The 14,362-nt window shown below is 38.0% G+C and overlaps 1 pseudogene; it reads left to right on the forward strand.

Moving 5' to 3' along the window:
- Positions 1–5,440: 5,440 nt before the first annotated feature.
- On the forward strand, positions 5,441–6,913 carry LOC110288284 (dual specificity protein kinase CLK3 pseudogene; annotated as a pseudogene).
- The last annotated feature ends 7,449 nt before the right edge of the window (positions 6,914–14,362 follow it).

The following is a 14,362-nucleotide window of genomic DNA, read 5'->3' on the forward strand; positions in this document are numbered from 1 at the left end:
ACTTTTTAGAGTTTAATGAAAATGAAGCCATAACATGCCCAAACTTATGGGACACAATGAAAGCATTTGTAAGAGAAAATCTGATAGCTCTGAGTGCCTCCAAAAAGAAACTAGAGAGAGCCCACACTAGCAGCTTGACAACACACCTAAAAGCTCTAGAAAAAAAATAAGAAAATTCACCCAAGAGGAGTAGATGGCAGGAAATAATCAAATTCAGGGGTGAAATCAACCAAGTGGAAACAAGAACTATTCAAAGAATCAACCAAACTAGGAGCTGATTATTTGAGAAAATCAACAAGATAGATAAACCCTTAGCCAGACTCACTAGAGGGCACAGGGACAGCATCCTAATTAACAAAAACAGAAATGAAAAAGGAGACATAACAACAGATCCTGAAGAAATCTAAAACACCGTCAGATCCTTCGACAAAAGGCTATACTCAACAAAACTGGAAAACCAGGATGAAATGAACAAATTTCTAGACAGATACCAGGTACCAAAGTTAAACCAGGATCAAGTTACCAATATAAACTGTCCCATATCCCCTAAAGAAATAGAAGCATTCATTAATGGTTTCCCAACCAAAAAAAAAAAAAAGCCCAGATCCAGATAGGTTTAGTGCACAGTTCTATCAGACCTTCAAAGAAGATCTAATTCCAGTTCTGCACAAACTATTCTACAAAATAGCAGTCGAAGGTACTCTACCCAACTCATTCTGTGAAGCCACAATTACTCTGATACCTAAACCACAGAAAGATCCAACAAAGGATCTTCAGACCAATTTGAGGATTTCAGACCAATTTCCCTTATGAAAATTGATGCAAAAAAAAAAAAAACTCAATAAAATTCTCGCTTACAGAATCCAAGAACACATCAAAACAGTCATCCATACTGACCAAGTCGGTTTTATTCCAGGGGTGCACGGATGGTTTAATATATGAAATCCATCATTGTAATCCATTATATAAACAAACTCAAAGACAAGAACCACATGATCATCTCGTTAGATGCAGAGAAATCATTTGACAAAATCCAACACCCATTCAGGATAAAAGTCTTGGAAAGATCAGGAATTCAAGGCCCATACCTAAACATGAGAAAACCAATCTACAGCAAACCAGTAGCCAACATCAAAGTAAATGTTAGGAAGCTGGAAGCAATCCCACTAAAATCAGGAACTAGACAAGGCTGCCCACTTTCTCCCTACCTATTCAACATTGTACTTGAAGTCCTAGACAGACCAATTCGACAACAAAAGGAGATCAAGGGGATGCAGATTGGAAAGGAAGAAGTCAAAATATCACTTTTTGAAGATGATATGATAGTATATATAAGTGACCCTAAAAATTCCACCAGAGAACACCTAAACCTGATAAACAGCTTCAGTGAAGTAACTGGATATAAAATTAACTCAAAGAACTCAATGGCCTTTCTCTTCACAAAGGATAAACAAACTGAGAAAGAAATTAGGGAAACAACACCCTTCAAAATAGTTACAAATAATATAAAATACCTTGGCATGACTCTAACTAAGGAAGTGAAAGATCTGTATGATAAGAACTTCAAGTCTCTGAAGAAAGAAATTAAAGATCTCAGGAGATGGAAAGATCTCCTATGCTCATGGATTGGCAGGATCAACATTGTAAAAATGGCTATCTTGCCAAAAGCAATCTACACATTCAATGCAATGCCCATCAAAATTCCAACTCAATTCTTCAACGAATTAGAAAGAACAATCTGCAAATTCATCTGGTGTAACAAAAAACCTAGGATAGCAAAAACACTTCTCAAGGATAAAAGAACCTCTGGTGGAATCACCATGCCTGACCTAAAACTTTACTACAGAACAATTGTGTTAAAAACTGCATGGTACTGGTATAATGAAAGAAAAGTAGTCCAATGGAATAAAATGGAAGACCCAGAAATGTACCCACACACCTATGGTCACTTGCTCTTCTACAAGGGATCTAAAACTATGCAGTGGAAAAAAGACAGCATTATCTACAAATGGTGATGGCACAACTGGTTGTTATCATGTAGAAGAATGCGAATTCATCCATTCCTATTTCCTTGTACTAAGATCAAATCTAAGTGGATCAAGAAGATCCACATAAAACCAGAGACACTGAAACTTATAGAAGAGAAACCGGGGAGAATCCTCGAAGATATTGGCACAGGGGAAAAATTCCTGAATAGAACAGCAATGGCTTGTGCTGTAAGATCGAAAATTGACAAATGGGACCTCATGAAACTGCAAAGCTTCTGTAAGGCAAAAGACACTGTTAATAAGACAAAAGGGCCACCATGAGAAAGGATGTTTACTTATCCTAAATCAGATAGTGTACTAATATCCAATATATATAAAGAACTCAAGAAGGTGGACTCCAGAAAATCAAATAACCCCGTTAAAAATGGAGTACAGAGCTAAAGAAAGAATTCTTACCTGAGGAATACCGAATGGCTGAGAAACACCTGAAAAACTGTTCAGCATCCTTAATCATCAGGGAATTACGAATCAAAACAACCCTGAGATCCCACCTCACACCAGTCAGAATGGAAAAGATCAAAAATTCAGGCGAGGTAGCAGTAGCACATGCCTTTAATCCCAGCACTCAGGAGGCAGAGGTAGGCGATTTCTGAGTTCAAGGCCAGCCTGGCCTACAGAGTGAGTTCCAGGACTACACAGAGATACCCTGTCTCAAAAATCAAAAAAAAAAAAAAAATCAGGTGACAGCAGATGCAGACAATGACTCCTCCATTCTTGGTGGGTTTACAAGCTGGTACAACCACTTGAAATTCAGTCTGGCTGTTTCTCAGAAAATTGGACATAGCACTACCAGAAGATCTAGCAATACCTCTCCTGAGCATATTCCCAGAAGATGTTCCAAATAGTAATAAGGACACATGATCCTCTATGTTCATAGCAGCCTTATTTATAATAGCCAGATTCTGGAAAGAAACCAGATATCCCTCAACAAAAGGATGGATACAGAAAATGTGGTACATACACACAATGGAGTACTACTCAGGTATTAAAAGCAATGAATTTATGAAAATATTAGGCAAATGAATGGATCTGGAGGATAACATCCTGAGTGAGGTAACCCAATCACAAAAGAACACACATGCTATACACTCACCAATAAGTGAATATTAGCCCAGAATTTTAGAATACCCAAGATATTATTTGCAAAACACGTGAAACTCAAGAAGGAAGACTAAAGTGTAGATACTTTTTTCCTTCTTAGAATGGGGAACAAAGTACCCATGGAAGGATTTACAGAGACTGCCCCAACGGGGGATCCATCCCATAATCAGTCACCAAACCTAGACACTATTCCATATGCCAGGAAGATTTTGATGACAGGATCCTGATATAGCTGTTTCTTGTGAGGCTATGCCAGTGACTGGAAATACAGAAGTAGATGCTCACAGTCATCTATTGGATGGAACAAAGGGCCCGCAATGGAGGAGCTAGAGGAAATACCCAAGGAGCTTAAGGGGTCTGCAAACCTATAAGAGGAACAACAATATGAATTAATCAGTACCACAGAACTTGTGTCTCTAGCTGCATATGTAGCAGAAGAGCACTTAGTTGGCTGTCATAGGGAAGAAAAGCCCTTTGTCTTCCAAAGATTATATGCCACAGTACAGGAGAATGACAGACCTTGAAGCAGGATTGGTTGGTTTGGGGAGCAAGGTTGGTATAGGGGACATTTGGGATAACGTTTGAAATGTAAATGAAGAAAATATCTAATAAAATTGCTTTTGAAAAATTTCTTATTAATATTAATGTTAAAAGTATCAATATTTTATGGATAGAGGTAGAGTTTCTAATTTGATGATATAATCTAGATACATATAATGAATGATCATTTTTAGGTATAGTTTATATATTTATTGCCTTATATATCTATCATTTTGGGCTTTGAGAACATTAAAATTTTAACTTTCCATTTTTAAAATAATATACTAACATATTATTCAGCTAAACTACAAAGATCATTTATGTTCTTGAAAAGTTACGAGAACTGATTATTTATAAGATCTCAAGTCTCACAGTGAATCTTTAAGTAGCCTTAGAATCAGAGATCCTTAACACGCTGAAATCTGCCTGGCAGTTTATTTTCAGAGATGTATACCTAAGAAAACTTGGATATGTAACATTAATGGGAAAATTAGTTTTAAGAAGAGGAAATTATTTAAACTCAGATTTCTTAAAGAGAGAAAGGAAAGTACTCTAAGAACCCTGAATGAAGAAGCCTGATATTACAAATAAAAAGTACTCATAGAAGAGTCACAACACATTGTGTGTGTGTGCATCTGTGTGTGTTCTTCCAAGACCTGCCTCACTCTCTGCTTGTGTGAGTCTCTGTCTCTGTCTCTGTTTCTGTCTCTGTCTCTGTCTCTCTCTCTCTCTGTCTCTCTTTCTCTCTCTCTCTCTCTCTGTCTCTCTCTCTCTCTCTCTCTCTCTCTCTATATATATATATATATATATATATATATATATATATATCTCGCTCACCCCAAATTATGTCTTATAGCAATGACAAATGTTAAAGAATTTTGTTTCAGTAAACAATTATAAGTTGGATTTGAAGGGAATATTATTCTGAAGAGTAGGTTATGAAGAACATTAAGATGTATCTTATTAATGCTATGTAGGCACATTATAGTTACTGTCTTTGATAGCTTAATTGAACTGTCTCTGTAAATGTACCCTTTGATAAAAGTAAGTAGAATTCACTTACCCTCTTTGACAAGATACCTTTGAAAAGCACATTTTGTATCTGAAACTCATTGGTCTTTATCAGCAAAGTTCCCTGCCTTTTTATCACAGCAAAAGCAGATTAGGTCTTGGGCCTAGTCTCCTACATCATTCACACATTTCCCCCCACTCCCATAAATTATTATCTTTCTTTTACCAAATGAGTGTTATTAGTCACTTTTATGTTGTTTTGATAAAGCATCATGTTTAAGTTTATCATTCCAAGGTGTTAGATTCCACAATGGTGAAGAGATCATGGTTTATGCACATAAACATGCATAGAGAGAGGGAAAGAGGGAGAGGGAGAGGGAGAGGGAGAGGGAGAGGGAGAGGGAGAGGGAGAGGGAGAGGGAGAGGGAGAGGGAGAGGGAGAGAGAGAGAGAGAGAGAGAGAGAGAGAGAGAGAGAGAGAGAGAGAGAGAGAGAGAGAGAGACTCACACATGCATACCAAATAAATAAAGTATAATTTGAAAAATGAAAATCAGTTATTTTAAGTATTTGTATTTGAAAATATTATTGACATGTGGGATTATCTTTTTTAAAATGTCATATCAGTTGTTACACTGTAATTCTGTAGCATTATAATCTTGATTTTGCAATTGAATTACTATTTATTTCTATAAAGCATAACAAAAATCTACTTTAAGATACTTAGATCAATGGTCCTAGCTGTAGCTGAATCCTGAGAGACAATGCATCACTGTAAGGAAAACCTTTCCCCATAGTCAGATCCGTACCTGAGCTACCACAGAAAGAGGAGGTGGTCTTACAGTCTGGAGCATGAAGGTTGACTACAATACCCATCCTGAAGGGTGTCTTCCCACAGAGATCACAGTCCAGAAGCCATGAGGAGGATCTACCAGAGGAGATACCAGGAACTCCATGACTGTGATACATATATGTGTGAAGAACAGATCCCATCCTTTGGAGGGGATTGCTATGGGTCTTCACATTCTCAGCATTGGAGACAGTTACAAGAGAGGGGCTATAACATACATACCTGCAAGCATACTGACCCCTGTCACAAACTCTGTCCCAGGTCTTGTAGCAACACCTCCTCAAGAATACAACCTAGAAGTAAGCGCAGCAGCAACAATGTGTAATGTGACAAGGAGGGACACTCAGTGTGGCGGGTCTGTAATTGACTCCAACAGTGATATGAGATCGTGGAGAAACTGGGTGAAGGCATTTTTGGTAAGGTGATAGATTGCTTAGACGATGCCTGAGGGAAGTCATAGTTTGCCTTGAAGATCATCCATAGTACTCGAAGGCTGCACTGTAGAAATTAATGTTCTCAAGAAAATCAAGGAGAGAGACAAGGAAAATAGGTTCCTTTGACTGATTCTGATGTCTGATTGGTTCAACTTCCACGTTCATAAGTGCATCGCCTTTGAACTCCTGGGCAAGATCACATTTGAATTCCTGAAGGAAAATAACTTGCAGGCTCATTCCCTACCACATAGACTACCAGCTCTTCATGAACTTAGACTTCTACATGAGAACCAGCTGCCTCACACATACTTGAAGCCATAAAACATCTTGTTTGTGAATTCTGAGTTTGAAACCGTCTACAATGAACACAAGAGCTGTGAGGAGAGGTCACCAAAGAACACCATCATCTGAGTAGCAGACTTTGGCAGTGTCACATTTGACTACCAACATCACACCACCATTGTGACCACCTGTCACTACCGCCCAACTGAGGTGAACCTTGATTTGTGCTGGGCAAAACCCTGTGATGTCTGGAGCATCGGGTGCATTATTTTCCAGTACTGCCATGGCTTTACACTTTTCCAGACCCATGAAAATAGAGAACACAGGGTTCTGATGGAGAATATCCTAAGGCCTATCACATCACACATAATCCACCATACCAGGAAGCAAAAATACTTCTACAATGGGGTCCTGGTATGGAATGAAAACAGCTCTGATGGGCACTATGTGAAGGAGAAGTGCAAACCTTTAAAGAATTACATGCTCAAGGATTCTGTGGAGCACATGCAGCTGTTGTCCTGATGAGAAAGATATTAGAGTTTGGCTCTGCTTAGCGCCTCACACTGTCAGAAGCTTTGCTGCACCCCTTCTTTGTTGTCCTGACCCTTGAAGAGCAGTCTTTCCGCAGCAGCCATAACCCCAACAGATGACAGGTGCAGGCCAGCAAACTAAGAGTTGAAGATCTGGACTGGGCTGTTGACCCCTTTCCTTCATCCTCTCCCACTGGCCTCAGAGCCAGAGCTACCAATGAACAGTGCAATGTGAAGGAAGGCAGGAGCCTGCAAGGAATTGGTGGATGTGGTGCTCAACTGCCTAAAAGCAGATTGAACCCAAACTACTTATATTGTATTGTAAAGTTATAATAAAGTGTTTCTTACTGTTTGTAAAAAAAAAAAAAAAAGAAAAGAAAAAAGAAAAAGCTAGTTACGTATACCTAAAGAAAGGAGTTAAGCCGAGTGGTGGTGGCACACACCTTTAATCCCAGCACTTGGGAGGCACTGGCAGGCAAATTTCTGAGTTCGAGGCCAGCCAGGTCTACAAAGTGAGTGCCAGAACAGTCAAAGCTACACAGAGAAATCCTGTCTCAAAAAAGAAAGAAAGAAAGAAAGAAAGAGAGAGAGAGAGAGAGAGAGAGAGAGAGAGAGAGAGAGAGAGAGAGAGAGAGAGAGAGAGAGAGAAAGAAAGAAAGAAAGAAAGAAAGAAAGAAAGAAAGAAAGAAAGAAAGAAAGAAAGAAAGAAAGAGAGTTGTAGATACTATGTGTAAAGGAGTAAAAGAAATATACAAGAAATAATTTAGGAAAACTTGTTCTGAGACTACTAATAAGAACAAAAATTGGTGAAGGTGGTGTGTTGAAGTCTCCCACTATTATTGTGTGAGGTGCAATGTGTGCTTTGAGCTTTACTAAAGTTTCTTTAATGAATGTGGCTGCCCTTGCATTTGGAGCATATATATTCAGAATTGAGAGTTCCTCTTGGAGGATTTTAACATTGATGAGTATGAAGTGCCTCTCCTTGTCTTTTTTGATGACTTTGGGTTGGAAGTTGATTTTATAATATATAAAATGGCTACACCAGCTTGTTTCTTCAGACCATTTGCCTGGGAAATTGTTTTCCAGCCTTTCATTCTTAAGTAGTGTCTATCTGTTTCCCTGAGATGAGTTACCTGTGAGCAGCAAAATGTTGGGTCCTGTTTGTGTAGCCAGTCTGTTAGTCTATGTCTTTTTATTGGGGAGTTGAGTCCATGGATATTAAGAGATATTAAGGAAAACTAATTTTTGCTTCCTATTATTTTTGTTGCTAAAGTTGGCATTCTGTTCTTTTGGCTGTCTTCTTTTAGGTTTGTTGAGGGATTACTTTCTTGTTTTTTCTAGGATGTGGTTTCTGTCCTTGTATTTTTTTTCTGTTATCCTTTGAAGGGAGGGATTTGTGGAATGTTAATGTGTGAATCTGGTTCTGTCATGGAATACTTTCTTTTCTCCATCTAAGGTACTTGAAAGTTTGGCAGGTATAGTAGCCTGGGCTGGCATTTGTGTCCTCTTTGTGTCTGTATAACATCTGTCCAGGCTCTTCTGGCTTTCATAGTCTCTGGTGAAAAATCTGGTGTAATTCTGATAGGCTTGCCTTTATATGTTACCTGACCTTTTTCCCTGACTGCTTTTAATATTCTATTTTTATTTAGTGCATTTGTTGTTCTGATTATTATGTGTCAGGAGGAATTTCTTTTCTGGTCCAGTCTATTTGGAGTTCTGTAAGGTTCTTGTATGTTCAATATATATATATAAAGAACTCAAGAAGGTGGACTACAGAAAATCAAATAACCCTATTAAAAATGGGGCTCAGAGCTAAACAAAGAATTCTCACCTGAGGAATACCGAATGGCTGAAAAGCACCTGAAAAAAATGATCAACATCCTTAATCATCAGGGAAATGCAAATCAAAACAACTCTGAGATTCTACCTCACACCAGACAGAATGGCTAAGATCAAAAAATCAGGTGACAGCAGATGCTGGCAAGAATGTGGAGAAAGAGGAACACTCCTCCATTGTTGGTGGGATTGCAAGCTTGCACATCCAGTCTGGAAATCAGTCTGGCAGTTCCTCAGAAAATTGGACATAGTACTACTGGAGGATCCCACAATACTTCTCCTGGGCATATAACCAGAAGATGTTCCAACTGGTAAGAAGGACACATGCTCCACTATGTTCATAGCAGACTTATTTATAATAGCCAGAAGCTGGAAAGAACCCAGATGCCCCTCAGCAGAGGAATGGATACAGAAAATGTTGTATATTTACACAATGGAGTACTACTCAGCTATTAAAAGGAATGAATTTATGAAATTCCTAGGCAAATGGATGGCCTTGGAAGGCATCATCCTGTGTGAGGTAAGCCAATCACAAAAGAACTCACACAATATGTACTCACTGATAAGGGGTTATTAGCCCAGAAACTTAGAATACCCAAGAAATAAGATACAATTTACTAAACGCATGAAACTCAAGAAGAACGAAGACCACAGTGTGGACACTTTGCCCCTTCTTGGATTTGGGAACAAAACACCCATGGAAGGAGTTACAGAGGCAAAGTTTGGAGCTGAGATGAAAGGATGGACTATCTAGAGGCTGCCATTTCTGGTGATCCATCCCATAATCAGCTTCCAAATGCTGACACCATTGCATATACGAGCAATATTTTGCTGAAAGGACCCAGATATATCTGTCTCTTGTAAGACAATGCAGGGGCCTAGCAAACACATAAGTGGATGCTCATAGTCAGCTATTGGATAGATCACAGGGCCCCCAATGGAGGAGCTAGAAAAAATACCTAAGGAGCTAAAGGGATCCACAATCCTATCAGTGGAACAATAATATGAACTAACCAGTACCCCCTGCCCTCCAGAGCTCGGAGTTGCATATGAATCAGATGATGGCCTAGTCGGCCCTCAGTGGAAAGAGAGGCCCATTGGTCATGCAAACTTTATATGCCTAAGTACAGGGGAATGCCAGGGCCATTAAGTGGGAGTGGGTGGATGGGTGATTGTGGGGGGGGGGAGCATGTGGGGTACATTTGGGATAGCATTTGTAATGTAAATGAAATAAATACCCAATTAAAAAAAAACAGAACAAAAATTAATGGAAAAACCAACAATTATTTAATTGAAGTTTCTATTGTTTAGAAAAAATTAGTAAATAGTTGACCTAAGTTTAGACTTTGATTTTCCCGACAGTTTATTGAATGCAATCTTGACAACATGTACCTCAGGCTGAATACAAGAGAATTCAGGATGACCATGGTTTAGTTTTGTCTGTGTCCATGGAATGGCTTGAATTGGCCTTTAAGTGCATTGAGGTGATTGTTCAAGAATAGATTAACACAGTGGTAAGGCAGGATGCATAGGTGAAGTAAGCCTTCTACTGTCCATCAGCTGAGTGCACACTTAGGATAGTTATGAACTTAAGATATAAGTAGTTCAAGGTAATGAACATAGTGACAACAAAATCCAATAAAGTCAATATAAAAAATTATAGTCTTAATTTTGTGGATAGTAGAATGAGAAGGGGGTGATATTGTAGACATCAAGGGAAAGGGCAGTGTTTAAATAGGAATGCCTTATAAGTGTTACCAACACAAAACTGGAAGAATTGACCGTTAACCAGATGGCTAAAGACCGGCACAAGAACATATGCACCAGAAGCCAATAAAAGTTAGCACCATCAGAATCCAGTTTTAATACCATAGAAAGCCCTGGGTATTCTAACACACCTGAAGAACAAGATTCTGACCTAAACTTCCATCTCATAAAGATGATAAAAGCCTTTATGTAGGACATAAATAATTCCCTTAAAGAAATACAGGAAAAATCAATGGAAGCTCTTAGGGAAGAAAGAAATACATTCCTTAAAGTAACTCAAGAAAATACAATCAAACATGGAAAGAAATTGAAAAAAATCATCCAAGACCTAAAAGTAGAAACAGTAACAATAAAGAAATCATAAGTGGAGGCAACTTGGGATACTGAAAACCTATGCAAGAGAGCAGGAACTACAGATGCAAGCTTCACCAACACACTGTAAGAAATGGAAGAGAGGATCTCAGGCTTAGAGGATACCATATAATATATTGACCCACCAGTCAAAGAATATGCAAAGTGTAAAATATTCTTAACACAAAACCCAGGTTATTTGGGGCACAATAAAAGAGACCAAACCTAAGAATAATAGGAATTAAAAAGGGTGAGGATTCCAAATTCAAAGAGCCAGAAAACTTCTTCAACAATATCATAGAAAAAAACCAAAAGGAATCAAAAGAGATGTGGAAGGACACTTCACAATCATCCAAGGTGAAATCCACCAAGGTGAAGTCTCAATTCTGAATGTCTATGCCTGAAATGCAAGGGCAACCACATTCACAAAAGAAACTTAACTGAAGCTCAAAACAATAATGAAGAATTTGCACAATAATGGAGACTTCAATACACTAGTCTCACCAATGGACAGATCATTTAAACAAAAACTATACAGAGACACAGTGAAACTAACAAAACTTAGGAACCAAATGTATTTAACAAACATATACAGAACATTTCACACTAAAATAAAAGAATATACCTTCTAATCAGTACCTTATCATATGTTCTCCAGAATTGACCATATATTTGGACACAAAACAAGCCTCAACAGATAAAAGATGTTTGAAATAATCCCATATATTCTATGAGATCATGATATGACAACAAAAAACAGAACAAAGCAGAAAGCCAAAATACTCATGGTAACTGAACAACTCTATACTAAGTGATTTCAAAAAGAAATTGGAGTATAGCTTGCGGTAAGGTATGGTGATTCCCCCAGAAGTTATTTCTCTTGTCTCTAGCTGCATATTTATCGAAAGATGGCCTAGTAGGCCATCACTAGAAAGAGAGGCCCATTGGACTTGCAAACTTTATATGCCCCAATATAGGGGAATGCCAGGGCCAAAAGAATGGGAATAGGTGGGTAGGGAAGTGGGGGGTAGTATGGGGGACTTTTGGGATAGCATTGGAAATGTAATTGTGGAAAATATGTAATAAAAATATTAAAAAAGAATAGTTTTCGCTATCCTGTATTTTCTGGTTTTTTTCCATAGTAAATTGAGAAATGCTCTTTCCAGGTCTTTGAAGAATTGTGTTGGGATTTTGATGGGTATTGTCTTGAATCTTCAAATTGTTTTTGGTAGGAAGGTCATTTTTACTATGTTAGTCATACAAATCTATTATTATCGGAGTACTCTTTATTTTCTGAGATCCACTTTGATTTTTTTCTTGAGAGAATCAAAGTTCCTGTAATACAGGTGTTTCACTTGTTTGGTTAGAATTAACATGGGGCATTTTATATTAATTGTGACAATTGTGAAGGATGTACTTTCCCTATTTTCTTATTCAGCCAGTGTGTCGTTTCTATAAAGAAAGGCTAATGATTTATTTGAGTTAATTTTATATCTGACCATCTTTCTGAAGTTGATCAGCTGTGGAAGATCTCTGGTCAAATTTTGGTGGTGTTTATGTGTACTATCATATCATCTGCAAATAGTGATTGACTTCATCTTTGCCAATTTGTATCCCCTCAGTCTCCTTTAGTTGTCTTATTGCTCCAGTTAGAACTTCAAGTACTATATTGAGTAGATAAGTGGAGAGTGTGAAGCCTTGTGTACTGGCTATTTTTGTGTCAACTTGACACAGCTGGAGTTATCACAGAGAAAGGAGCTTCAGTTGAGGAAATGCCTCCATGAGATCCAACTGTAAGGCATTTTCTCAATTAGTGATCAAGGGGCGAAGGCCCCTTGTGGGTGGGACCATCCGTGGGCTGGTAGTCTTGGGTTCTATAAGAGAGTAGGCTGAGCAAGCCAGGGGAGGCAAGCCAGTAAAGAACATCCCTCCATGGCCTCTGCATCAGCTCCTGCTCCCTGACCTGTCTGAGTTTCAGTCCTGACTTCCTTTGGTAATGAACAGCAGCATGGAAGTGTAAGCCGAATAAACCCTTTCCTCCCCAACTTGCTTCTTGGTCATGATGTTTGTGCAGGAATAGAAACCCTGACTAAGACACCTTGTTATGCCCTAGTTTCAGGAGGATTGCTTCAATTATCTCTCCATTTAATTTGATATTAGCTGTTGGATTGCTACATGTTCCTTTTTATTATGATTAGGTATGGGCCTTGAATTCTTGACCTCCCCAATACTTTTAACATGAAGGGGTGTTGTATTTGGTCAAATACTTTTTCAGCATCCAATTATATGATCTTTCTTTGTATAGTGGAATAGGTTAATGTATTTTCAAATATTGAGCCAACATTGGATCTGTGCGATCAAACCTCATTTTCATGGTAAATGGTGGTTTTAGTGTGTTCATAAATTTTTATTGTGAGAATTTTACTTAGTAGTCTTGCATTAATAATCATAAAAGAAATTGGTCTAATGTTTTCTCTATTTTTTATGTCTTTGAGTGGTTTAGGTATCAGAGTAATTGTGGCATCACATAATGAATTAGGTGGTGTTTTTTATGTTTCTATTTTATGGAACAGTTTGAGGAATGTTGCAATTACTTCTATTTTGAAGGTCTGGTTGAATTCTGCACTAAAGACATTTGGTTACGGGCTTTTTGTTTTTGTTGGAAAATTTTTAGTGATTTTTCCTACTTCCTTAAGGGATATGGACCTATATAGATAGCTTACCTGCTCTTGATTTGACTTTGGTACATGGGCTTTTTGTAGCAATATCATCCATTTCATCAAGATTTTCCAGTTTTGTTAAGCATAGCCTTTTTTGTGGGATCTTATGATTGTTTAAAGTTCTTCAGTTTCTGTTGTTATGTGTCTCATTTCATTTCTAATTTTGTTAATTTGGATATTGTCTCCGTGCCCTTTAGTAGATTTGGCTAGGGGTTTATCTATCTTGTTGATTTCCTCAAAGAACTAGCTCTTGGTTTTGTTGATTCTTTTTATCCGTCTCTTCCTTTGTATTTGGATGTTATAGGCCCTGAGTTGGACTATTTCTTGCAGACTATTCCTTTTGGGTGTTTTCTTTGACCTTTGTGTCAATATAGTGTAAAGTAACTTCTATACTAGAAATTCTCTCTTCTATCTCTTGTATTGTGTTGTTGATGCATTCATCTGAGTTCCTGACATCTTTTCTAGGGTTTTTGTTTCCAGGGTTGCCTCCATTTCTTTTTTATTTATTGCTTCTACTCCCATATTTAGGTTTTAGACTGCTTTGTTCAATTCCTTCAATTTATTGTGTTTTCCTGTTTTTTTCTTTAAGGGATTCATTTGTTTCCTCTGTAAGTGCTTCTAGCTGTTTACCAGTGTTTTCCTGTGTTTCTTTCAGTGAGTTATTTATATCCTGCTTAAAGGTATCTATCATCTTCATTAGATAGAATTTTAGGTCAGTATCCTGGTTTCAGTTGTGTTGGTGTATACAGGGCTTCCTGTAGATGGAGAACTAGTTTCTGATGATGTCAATGTATATTGGCTTCTGCTTCTTCTTATGGTCTTGGGCTTCCATCTCACCATTTGGTTATCTCTTGGTTAACTGGCTTGGGTGTCTCTGACTGAAACCTGCCTATTG

The sequence above is a fragment of the Mus caroli genome, unplaced genomic scaffold (assembly GCF_978045245.1).
Source record: "Mus caroli unplaced genomic scaffold, Mus_caroli_1 scaffold_20, whole genome shotgun sequence".
NCBI lineage: Eukaryota > Metazoa > Chordata > Mammalia > Rodentia > Muridae > Mus > Mus caroli.